We start from the raw sequence: 12,982 nt of genomic DNA on the forward strand, positions 1-12,982 counted from the left end.
ACGCCCCTTGTGCCTAGCGCTTATGTTATTTATTATTTGTGCCTGTTTTCCGTTTGATTGGGGCTTTGTAAAATTAGCGCGGGTGTTCCCGCGGTGTGTTCCCTGCCGTAGGCGGGCAGTCTGGCAGGCGGGCTTCGCGCTTAATTGGAGCGCTGCTCCGGCATTTACCAAGTGAGCGCCTAGCGGCGCATGAGTCAGGAGAGGACCGATTACCGGTCGCGCCTACCTGGGGCTTCCACAGCTCCCCTCGTCCCCTGGCAGGTTGCGCGAGGGCTCCCCTGATCGCCCGACCGCCAAAACGAGCCGCAAACCACACGGCAGGAGCGTGCATCACAACGCGCCCATTGGGCTAGTTTCTAGTAGGATTTGGGTGCGTGTTGGGCTACACACGCCGAATGCCGTTTTTTCACCATCTACACACCGGACAGTGATCGGAGTTGGTTGTTTTAACGCCTGACTGGCTGCAAAAACAGTCGTTGCCTTAGGTTGGAGTGGCACACGCTCCTTACATATATATATTTTGGCACTGACGCCCTGCTGGGCTGTAATAATTGACTACAGCATCTGCTGAGGGGGTTTATAACCTGACTCTATCATAACATTACAGTGTGCTTGAGGCTGACCCCCCCCCCCCGACTCCTCTAGTGCCAACCTCTATTGATTAGGTGTGTATTCTCAGTCTTATCGCAATTCACTATGGAAGATGATGGATATTATTATGATGAGGAGGCGGAGGAAAGACCCTATGGAGAGCAGCATTCTGCTGCAGTGGAAGACAAAATTGTGGAGGCCCTGGATGCATCAGTCCAGGCCTCAGTTAGTAAGGCAGTAGAAAGTGCAGTGCCTTCTACTGTACAGCAAGCATTGGCGGCAGCATTAAAGCCAATCACCAAACAGCTCGAGAGCTTCGCTAAGCGCCATGGCTATGCCAAACACAAGCCCGGTAAAAAGCAGACACCAACTACGCAGGCAGGTTCCTCAGATCAATGGCCACACTCCAGGGCTTTGGGCTTTCTTCCGACCCCGTCCAATTCAGATCACGCTTATGCAAGCAGTGGTAAGGCGAAGAGTAAACAGCATTTCGTGGACACTGATACCACCGCCACCACTGACACCACTAACACTACCGACACGGATGAGGAGCAGCCCCCGAAGAAGAGGGCAAAGAAATCTGCCTCTTCGGCTTCAGAACCCGCTCCTCCGACACTCCGTTTACTTTCAACCCCTCGGAAATTATGCATCCTCGCTCCAAAGATTGGGTCCCGGCCCCTGCTGTGACACAGTAACTAGAGGAGAATCTGAGAAAAGGGTTCGATAAGGAGGTCCGTAACAGACTGCGGTCTGAGTGTCCCCGTCCTGATCTTCCCCACAGAGTTGCTAAGACCCCAGAGATCGACGCCAGTATGCTGACATTTTTAAAGAAGTTCGCCAAAGACCCCAAGAAAGGTTTGGATCGTGCCTGGAGGAGATGCCAGGATAAGATGTTAGATGTGGTGGGGCCCTGGCCAAGATCTTAGAAATGGCTTTGCATGCCAAAGAGACCAACGTCATTATAGATCCGGATATTCTGGCTGGTTGGACCCAGCGCGCCATTTGTCTCCTCGGTAATGCTAACTGCGCAGTGTCCTCAGAACGGCGTAAATCGTTGTTAATGAGAATGGATTCGAATTTGACTGAGTTAGCTACAGCTGAGCCGGGTCCCCTAGCAGAGGGCAATCTCTTTGGAGATCGTTTTGTGAAGGACGTTTCAAAATACGTGCGAACCTTCACTTCCCTGGACAAGGCCCAATCAGGCATCAAGCGGGCCCTGCAGAATAGCCTTTTTAATAGGGCCGGACGAGGAAGGGGACGCTAGCCAGGCCGTTTCGGCAATCAAGGTCCCCCCGAGGTGACTTCGGAAGAGGTCGAGGTGATTGGGACTTGACAAGAGGAGGTACCTTCTACCCACACCGTCGCAGATACTCCAGAAACAAGTATCATGGAGGCGGCAACAGGGCAGGATTCCACGCCCAGAACAATTCAGGTGAGCGCTCTGGATTGCTTTTGCATGCCTCTGGGGGGTCGCACAATGTTTTTCTTACACAATTGGAGTCTCCTGACTCAAGATGCATGGGTCCTTCAGACCATTCAAGGGTTGCACCTAGTTTTCTATCAGAATCCCACACAGAGGGTGGCCCTGAGGGTTCTCCATTTTTGCCGACTAGATACGAGTTCTATAGACAGCGAAATAGAAGAATTGCTGCGCAAACCTGCGGGGAATGAGATTTTGATACCTTTTCTGATTACCTAGATACCTATCTCATTCATCCAATTTTGGATCGATTATTGTCTGTCATTGAGTAAAAGGCAAACCCACATAAGTTAAATCAACCCCATAGACTGACACAACTCTGAAGAACCACTTACGACTGATAAAGTTTAAAAAGTTTAATATAAGATCATAGATAATTGCATATACAATCCTCTCAAGATAAGATTCAACAAGTATACAGGAACTAAAAGGAACATAAATTCCCTAAAGAATCTTAGTCTACAAAAGAATACAATCAAAACCAATTCCAATACTAACAAATTGAATAGCATAGACACAAAGTGAATCTGATGCGTCATTTACAAAAAGAAGAATAAACAAGTTAAATCTGTCCCTACTCTATGCTAGATGACATCCCTACTAGCAAGTCCTTTACCTAAAAAGGTGTCAGCAGTTTGACTTCCAAAGAAGTTCAAACTTTCTTAGTCTAAGATGGAAACCTATGTCGAGAAGCAGTACCCTTTCTGCCTACCCATCCGCTCTCTAAGGGTCCTCGGCCTACTGCTCTCGCTCCCTTGATCTCAGGCCATCTGCGCTGATCTGACTTCTCCTCCCCGGGGTGCTGTCCCTAAATACAAAATCACAGTATGGGTGGAACGCCCCTTTGAGACGCCCACCATGTGCTCATTTCACGTGATCCCGCTTCTGGTTCTTTCCATAGGTTCGTCTCTTCGAGTCGTCTGTTAAGTTGACCTTGCTTCTTAGGCGCCATCTTCATCTTCGTGCTGGTAACCTCATGACATTCCAGTTGACACTTTCAGTCCAAAGTCTATCACCTCAACAGAACTCTATTCATTACAGTTGTGATTATAACCTCTTTTGGTCCTGTGAACAGTCACTTCTAAACAAGACCCCAAATTCCAAGCGTCTCTTATCTCATTGGGCCATAAACTCCGTCCAGCATTGTCACTTTAAATTTAACAAGACCTTTGACTCTTGGCTCGCACGTTCAGATCAAAGCTATTCCTATTCCTGTGAGCCCACTAAATTACATGCAGTGAACTACACTCTTGCGAACCCTTGGTCAGTTAGGTTAAAACCACATATGAACACATCATGCTAAAATTCCTACAACTCTTCTACACGGTATGACTTTTAACACACATATATATATATAATCGAATTAACAAATCATTTGATTATAAGTGAATCCGTATTACATAAAATACAACGTTATACTCTTATTCTTATACAGTGCTATATATTCTGCACATTTCTTCACTTTACATTTCATCTTCTTTCTCCGCTTTATAATTCCCTACGTACATTCTCTGTTTAGCACGTTCTACTGTTCTTAAACATTTTCACATATTTCTACTTTAGCCCATCCTATATACGGGTTTCCTAATTCTAATGCATTTCTAGAGTAAATACAGATACATCCTATTACTTAAGTTACATATACTAACTTTACGCTACAGTCTTGTAAATATGGTACGGATATACTTTTCATTCAAATTGCGCTCTCTCAGTTCCCCCCTTTGATGACCTCTAGGGGTCATCACTAACACCTCAATTTGAATGATACTTTACACAGAACTAGTTACAAGGCTCCCTCTTTTTATCGTCTCGAGAGCTCTCAAACTTTTATACTGTTGATCTTGTAAAGCAGCTAATCTCCTTTCTTGCTCTCTCATGGACCTTTGCAACCGGTTCGTCCTATACCATTTGTACAGTCTCACTAAACCCCACAATATGATTATGCAAATCAATATTATTAAGACAGGTTTCAAGATGTACCAAACAATACTTTTACCTAGATTAGCAAACCAATCTCCAACTTTACCCATTCCATGACCTACTTTTTCCCAAACATTTACTTTTGTTAAATCTTCGATTTCTTGATGTATCTCTGTAATGTTCTGTATGACTTTCTCAAGTGGTTTTGAATTGTCTGGAATGTAAGTACAACATTCCTGGACCTTCAGAGCCTTACAGACTCCGCCCTCTTTTGCTAGCAGAACATCTAAAGCAAGACGGTTCTGAAGAACCATTGCTCTAATCGACTGCATCTCTCCTTCCACTAGCATCAATGACCTTGCAGTACTAGCAGACAATCTATCCACAACTGTAGCTAGTCTCCTGATCTTAACATCGTTAAATACCAAACCTAAAATAGGAAACATTGCTCCAAATATGTCTCCAACTACCTCAGCATCTCCTATATCCCTTTTCGCTCTTGTCGAAGCCTTTCCTTCTATGATCTCTAAATCCTTTGCATGATATATTTTGGGGAAGACAATTGCCAGATAACACGAACCATACCAATTGTCAGGCAATTTTACATAGGCATTCCTTCCACATACAAAATATACATTAGGAATCGCTTGCATCTCTTTCATAAAATCTTTCGTATAATACTCTAACCTGAAAGCATGTTCGCAATTAACTTCACCTACAAATACACTCTCATAATATGTCTTGCTTCGAGTTAAACATAACTTTCCTTTCTGCGTTCTATCCAAAGCTATTGGACCATTGCTACCTTTCTTTTTGTGTGCCTTTTCCTCTTCGGTCCAATCTGTTTTCCACTGTCCTGACATCTTTAGAATCTTCTGCCTCCTGTATCTGTCATCTACTTGTCCAATGAATTTCTTCTCAATCTCTGACACTTTGCAAGTCAGATTATTTCTGCGTGCATATGAAGTATCTAATGTATCCCAAGGAAGAAAGAATTTTGCCAATCTATCTTCCTTTTTGTAGTAGTCCCACTTATTCATTTGTTTATAATTCGGGACTTCAGGCAGTACCGAATCATAATTTGAAAAGTAGTACTCAAACCCTTCTCTACCATAAAATATACTGAGCAATAAACTACATGTTATCCCATATGTCAGTGGGAGATGATGATATCTGATACCTTCATCTACAGAAGCCGGCGTTTGCATACAAACATAACAATCTTTGGCCTCCATGGCATCGATATACTCGTACAATAGTTTGGCATATGCATTTGATTTAAAATTTCCCTGCGACTCGTCTACGTGTAATCTACGAGCTTCCTCTGCCAGTAACGCCTTTTCACGGATTACATTGCTCTCCTCCTTCTTCCCAACAAGAGCAGGTTTCAAGGTCGTTACAGGATTTACATCTGTTGTCTCCTTTACGCTTGTATGTCCTACTATGTATGATATAGTAACTACTGTGATGATGAGAAAAATTACTACTGCTATTAGTGTACCTATTATGCATTGGCTCTTTCGGTTTGGGTTGCCATTCTCCATGTTATCAAACAACGTAGCTCTTTCCTTCTCCTGGAAAAGTTTTCTTTTTCAAGTCTTTATCTGCTTTATTTGTTTTTCTCAGTCTGTGAAGCGCTCTTAATCAACAAAAAGTCTCTTTTTCACAACAATGTCTTTTTATCTTCAGCAACAGACAACCCTAACCCTTCTCCGTCCTCTAAATGTAATCCCTAATTTTATTCTTCTTTCCACTCGGCGCTAGGTTATCTTCTTCTTTATAGCTTAAACACAAAAGTCTTTATGCATCTACAATGATTCTCGTACCTGCAGCTCTAATGACATATTCCAACAGTTCTAAACGAATGACTTTTTCTTCCTGTGCTGGTATTGGATGACCAAAAGTTGGAAACTCTAATCGATTCAGCACTAGGTCTTTGATCAGACTTAGGAAAAGGGGAATGGGAAGTGTGAAGGTCAGTAACCCCTCAGTCTCGATTCCAGGCGTCAACATCCATATCTCCACCGTCACAATTGGATCGAGATTGGTCACTTGCACTTCTCTCACTCTCCCAGATCTCTGTCCCCAAGACATCTGCTAGATAAGTCCACTCTGGGGTGGCGTATCTTCTGCAGGGCACACGTACCCTCCTGGATCTTCTCGGACTCTCAGAGCCTGAGTCCGTAGCTTCTTCGTCTAGATCTGAATCTTCAGAGATCGGGACAAGGGTGCTCTCTGGATTTGCTCTCAAGGTCGACCTTCTCCTTCTTTCCGGCCAACTAGCTTCTCCATTCCTTGTTCTCCTGCTCCTTGTTCTCGGACTCGTCTCTTGATCACTTATAGCTTGTTCGGTGTCTGACTCGAATTCCCAACTACTTTCCTCTTCTGAGACAGCTTCGGTCTCACTGGTGTCTTGACCGTCATCAGCCTGTTCCGACACAGGTTCAGCCTCTTCGATCACCTCTACAGCTTGACTTTCCCTCTCTGTGGCTTCTCCGCTTTCTGCTGGATTTTCATCCGAGAGAGGAGCTGTTTCTTCCAGTGGTGCTGGAACTCTTCGGGTGTGTGAGGCGTGTATCCAGTTGGGCAAGCCTCCACACTTTACTGCAGTGTTCGTAACTAGTATGACTTGGAATGGTCCACGCCAGCGCACGTCTAGACAGTTCTTCCTGACATGCTTCTTCACAAGGACCCAGTCCCCTGGACACAGGTCATGGCACAGGTCTTGAGCTGATGGAACCTCTGCAGCCTGGACCTGGAGGGACACAGAATGAATGGCATCAGATAGTCCCTTGCAGTAGTCCAAGATCAAATCGTCTGTGATGTTCAACAATGCTGCAGTCGGAACCGATGGCAGTCTCATAGCTCTCCCCATTAGCACCTCGTGTGGAGAGAGACCTGTTCTTCTATCTGGTGTGCTACGTATGCTCATAAGGACCAATGGAAGTGCATCAGGCCAACTCAGGGATGTCGATGAACAAACTTTGGTGAGTCTGGATTTTATTGTGCTGTTGATTTGTTCTACAATCCCCGAAGCTTCTGGTCGATAACTACAATGGAGCTTCTGGTCTATACTCAAGGCTGAACATAGCATCTTCACTATTTCGCTGTTGAAATGAGTTCCTCTGTCTGATTCCAAAGAGGCTGGCACCCCAAACCTCGGTATTAACTCTCTAAGCAACAACTTTGCTACTGTAAGTGTATCGCACCTACGTGTAGGATAAGCTTCAACCCATCTGGAAAATATACAGACAATCACTAAGACGTATCTGAGTCGATTGCACTTGGGCATTTCAATAAAATCCAGCTGCATTCTATTGAAAGGCCCCCCAGACCTCCCTATGTGACTCAATGTGACTGGTGTTCTTTTCCCTACGTTTAGTTGCTGACAGATCGCACAACGCTGACATACTGCTTCTGCCGCTACTCTAAACTTCGGATTATACCACGTTTGTCTGAATACTCTCACCATAGCATCTCTACCTATGTGTGCTGGTCCATGCAATCTCCTTGCCATTGGACTAACAAGTTCGTTTGGTAAAACTGCTCTCCCATCTGCAGAAATCCAAAAATTCATCTCACCTTTGGTACAACCAGCTGTTTCCCATGCCTTTTTCTCGAAATCAGGCGCATTCTCCTGGACACACTTCAGTTCATCCCACGTGTCTACAGTGTCTAACAACATAGTCAAATCAGTTCTTTCTTGTATTCCCCCCACTTCTACCTTGGTGTGAGAATACCCTTGTTCCGCACAATAACGTGCGACCTCATCTGCGTATCGGTTACCTTGCGATACAAAATCTGTATTTTTCGTGTGCGCGGCACACTTGACAACCGCTATAGCTGCTGGTCCTTGTAATGCTTCTAACAATAATCTCACGAATTCTCCATTCCTAATAGGAGAACCCGAGGAGGTCATGTAACCTCTTTGAGACCACAACTGCCCATAGTCATGAACTACCCCGAAACCATACTGGCTATCGGTGTATATGGTGACTCGAATTTTGTTGCCTGCCAAACAGGCACGGGTCAAAGCAATGATTTCAGCTACCTGAGCGGAATGTACTCCTTCCAGGCAGGCGGCTTCCACTACTCCGGTAATTGTACAAACTGCATATGCTGCTCTCAGCTGACCGATATCATCTCTTACGCATGAACCATCAACAAAGAAAATTTCATCGGGGTCAGTCAATGGCTCATCTACGATATCTGGTCTCGGTTTGGTGCATAGTTCAGTCACATCAAGGCAGTCCTGATCTGTACAAATTTCATCATCAATATCATTTGGAAGTGGCATCAAAGTAGCAGGATTCAAAACAGAGCATCTCTTTAGGGTCACATTCTCAGCAGCCAATATGACTTGCTCGTAGCGTGTGAGCCTGCTATTCGTCAGATGCTGAGTCTTGGTCCTGGTCATTAACAATTCCACAGAATGCGGTACGTACACCACTAACTGATGTCCCATAACCACATTTTCACACCTTTCAATGCTGACACCCGTTGCAGCAACGGATTTGAGACATCCGGGCAACGCTGAGGCTACTGGATCTAAGGTAGCCGAAAAATATGCAACTGGTCTACGGGCATTTCCGTGTATCTGGGCCAAAACTGCTAAAGCACAACCTTCCCTTTCACAACAGTAAAGCAAGAATGGTTTCTCGTAATCAGGCATTCCCAAAGCCGGGGCACGACACAAGTCCTCCCTCAGCTGCAAAAATGCCATCAAACAATCTTTGTCCCATGGTACCGGATCACTCACCCCCTTGTGCGTCAGTTTTTGTAAAGGTTTTGCCTTCAGTGAAAAGTTGGCTATCCACTGCCGACAATAACCGACCATGCCTAGGAACATCCTGACTTCTCTTTGTGTTTTAGGCGCATTCATTTTCATGATCGCCTCTATTCTGTCTGGAGACACCTTCCGTTTTCCCCTTTCAATCCTGTGGCCCAAGTATTGCACTTCGGTCAGACAATACTGCAATTTACTTGGAGACACCTTGTGTCCGTTCTCGGCCAAGTGATTTAATAAGGTGATGGTGTCTGTTTTGCAAGCTTCCTCAGTTTCTGACGCCACAAGTAGGTCGTCTATGTACTGGACCACAACCGAGTTCATAGGCAGTACTAGACTTTCAAGATTTTTCTTCAGCAGCTGGTTAAAAATCGATGGGCTTTCTGTATACCCCTGGGGAATACGACACCATGTTAAAACGCGATTTTCCAGCTTAAAAGCGAACAGATACTGGCTCTCCTCATCTAAAGGGATTGAAAAGAAAGCCTGGCACAAGTCTATCACTGTGAACCATTCAGCTTGGAACGGTATCTGAAACAATATCACTGATGGATTCGGTACCACTAGACAACATGAAACAACGATATTATTAATCTTTCGAAGGTCCTGCACTATTCGGTATTTCCCACTAGGCTTCTGCAAACCCATGATCGGGGAGTTACATGGACTTCCCACGATCTCCTTCAGTATTCCCTGTTTAATCATGGATTCGATCACAGGCTTTATTCCTGCAATCGTCTCCGGTGTCAACTTATATTGTGGTGTTCTTGGATACTCGGCATTGGGTTTTACCATGATCTTTACCGGTTCTACCCCTTTGATCAGTCCTATTTCTTCTCCAGTAAAATCCCACACCTCAGCCGACACCATCTCTTTCAAATCCTGTGGAAGCTCCTCCACCGTTAAGGTAGGGTATAGTTCCACGCATCCCTGCGAGTTTACAACCTTAAAGTCGGCATCATCATCGTTAGTCTGCACTTCTACTCCTTCAGGTGTGCAATATATGGTGCAGTTTAGTTTACACAACAGATCTCTTCCTAGCAGACACACAGGGCTAGAATCACAAATCACAAACTGGTGTTCATCACTATATTTCCCTATCTTCACTGATACCGGTTCGGTCAGAGGATTCGTCATTCTCCTATTTGCGACTCCTACCACCTGGATCGTTTCTCCCGACATTGGCAGACCTGGGACTACCGCCGATCTCAAAGTGGATCGAGTGGCCCCCGTATCCACCAAAAAGGTCGTAGGACATCCAGCTACTTCAGCTTCCACGTATGGTCCTCTCTGATCTACCTCCAGGGCTGCTCCTAGAGTACAGTCTTCATCCCTATTCACTCGTTGTCCCGTAAGGGGATCAACGTAGTAGCATTCTTCTCCACCTACGAACAGTGGCAGTTGTCTATAGGTTTTCCCTCCATTTGCAATGCGAGGCGGTTGAGGGAACTGAGCTCGAGGAGTCTGAGTCCCCCCTTTGACAAACTTTCCCTTCGGGATCACTGTTCCCTTTACCAGGCTGTTCTGAACCTCATCCTCCTCCTGTTCTAATTCCCCCGTCTCGACATTATAAGGACACTCGCGTCTCCAGTGTCCCACCTCGTTACACTGGTGGCACCTCGTTGTCTTTTTCAATGTCGCGATATCTACCCTAGGTCTCGGTTTTTCCTCCTCATCTCTGCTTTGATTATTCTGTTTCTTCCCTAGGGTTCCTGTTCCCTGTTGCCGCTGTCCACCCTTTCCAGCTGATTGCCTCTGCACTAACATCAGCTTCTCCTTAAGTTTCTTTGCTTTCGTATCTATTTCATCGCTGCAATACCTCGCATACCTCAGGATCTCATCTAAAGGTTTGTTTTGCCAACAGATCAAATGCTGTTGAATCATTAAGCTTATGTCTGATCTCAATCCCAGGACAAACTTCGACACAAACTGTCCTATGTCTTTTGGATCCATCACGTCCAATCCACTGTACTGTTTGAATGCTTTCAGCAATCTCTCATAGTACTCGTGAACGGTCTCTTTAGGTTCCTGAGTTGTTCGATCTATCTTAACCCAGTCTATGTCCTGCAACGGCACCTTCTCTTTTAACCATGCCATTACCCTCTCGTACTTTTCCATGACTCTCTCTGATGGTCCATTCGTCCGGGGATCCCTCTCGGGTTCACAAATGGGCCATTCGACATTAAGTTTGCATGCCGTCCACAAATCTCCGGGTACTACAATGTCAAACAGGGTGTTCAAGTCGACCCACAGCACCTTAGAGATCTTCACGAACCTCTCTACCTGTTTGTACCATTCGACGGGATTCTCCCTTAGCTTTGGGAAGGAATTGGTAAATGCCGCTAGATCCCCCCTACTCCAGGGCACATGCACGTAGTTTCCGTTCGCGATTTCTCGCAAAGGGAAAGCTTCCATTCGCATTAGCCCTCCCTCCGGGGACCCTGCAAGTATACTCCTTCTGATGGTTCCCCTCTTGGACCATCTTTCCTACCATTTATCCAGATCCCTCCACATTCTGATACTCAGGATCAGTTCCTTTATGTGTATTTTCAGCCCAATCGTCCTACGCTCATCTAGATCCTGATCCGTGCAATTTAGCCTATGGTTACCCTGTAAAGCTTTAGTTCGTGATAGGTCTATCATATACCTGTTTGCCAACTCAGATAATTTTTCATGAACTGACCTCGCTTTCCGAGTAACGTCCTTAGACATAAACAGTATTTCATCCTGTTCATACAGATCGATCCTTTCCATTGGCAATGTGCCGTCTATTATTTCCTCCAAATCTGATTTTGAACTGATTACATCGAGCCGTTTTGCTTTTATCTCAGCTCTCAGTACCTCACTCCTAGGTGGTTCCTTTACATCCCTCTCACCCCCACTACAAGTCCTACGTCTAGGTACAGGTGAGTTATGAGGAGTCCTTCTTGCCTCTCTTTGTTCCCACCTCTCTAGGTCCCAAGCTTTCCCATCTTCCCTAGGGGTGTGGTGGAACAATGTTCTATTCCCCATTACTGCATTCTGTCTTTTTGGCTCGGTCTCTCTAGCTGCGAGATAGGATCCTCCGTTCTGTTCTAAATCACTGCAATTCCCTTGCTGTCTGGTGTCACTCAATAAACGATAAGATCCTTCACGGCCCTCCATGTTCCCGCGATCCCGTCCGTGATCACCGGATGCATGGCGAGACCCTTCGCGACTCCCTATACTCTCGTGATTCCAATGTCGCACATTTTCGTCCGGGGTATGGTGCGGACACCTGTAACTATCTCGGTACTCCTGTGTCCTTCGTTCCCCCTCACTAAGGATGGGGCGAGGCACTCCCCCACATCCTGTGCTCTTGTCTTCACACATTTGTCTATTGCCACTGATGGTATGGCAAGTATCTCCTTTGCTTCCTTGACTACCTCCCTCCCACTCCGGACTGCTTTCGCCAGCTCCGCAGTGAGAGAGGATCCTGTTATCCTGATCTCTCCATTCTGTTTCTGTTTCTATTCTTTTATTCTGAGTCTCTACGGCAGCATCCCATTCTTTCAAATATTCCCTTAATTCCTTAAAGGATTTCGGTTTCGGTCCCCTCAAATCCATATGTCCTCTCTGATCCCCCTGTTCTATCCAGGGACCCGTTACTGGACCCAATGGGGTACTCCGACTTCCTGGTCCTAACAACTGCCTTTGGGAATTGATCGTATTATTCCTACTTTCCATCTCTGCCCTTTCCCTGTCCCACCGTGCCTGTTCCTCCTGCTGGGCTCCCTCCGGGTTGTAGATTGACACTATAGGACCTATGGTAACAGGTACTTGTAGAGCATCGGGCAATTGATACGACCGTGCACGCTCCGTTTCTGGCACCTTCTGGACCACAAACCTTCCTACTACTCTCTGTATGGGACTAGATTGAGATATTTCTTCACCTTTCTTGGGTTCCCACTCCGACATGGGGAGCGGTTTATATTCCCCCTGCCTAGCCCCGTCCCCCTGCTGTAATTCGGGACTTTCGGCTTCTCTGTTGTACGGAGGTGGTCTGTCCATCAATAGCCTCTCTATCAGACCATCATCTGACTCGCTGTCCTCATCTTCTTCTAGAGGTTTCTTTTCTCCCGTAGCCTCTAGCATTGGGTACAATTTGTCTGCTTCTATCTTTTGCACCCTCCACTTTTTAGCTTCATCGTCCCATTTAGCATCCTGCACTGCTCTTACCGACCGTC

This window comes from Lissotriton vulgaris, unplaced genomic scaffold, assembly GCF_964263255.1.
Source record: "Lissotriton vulgaris unplaced genomic scaffold, aLisVul1.2 SCAFFOLD_1797, whole genome shotgun sequence".
Taxonomy (NCBI): Eukaryota; Metazoa; Chordata; class Amphibia; order Caudata; family Salamandridae; genus Lissotriton; species Lissotriton vulgaris.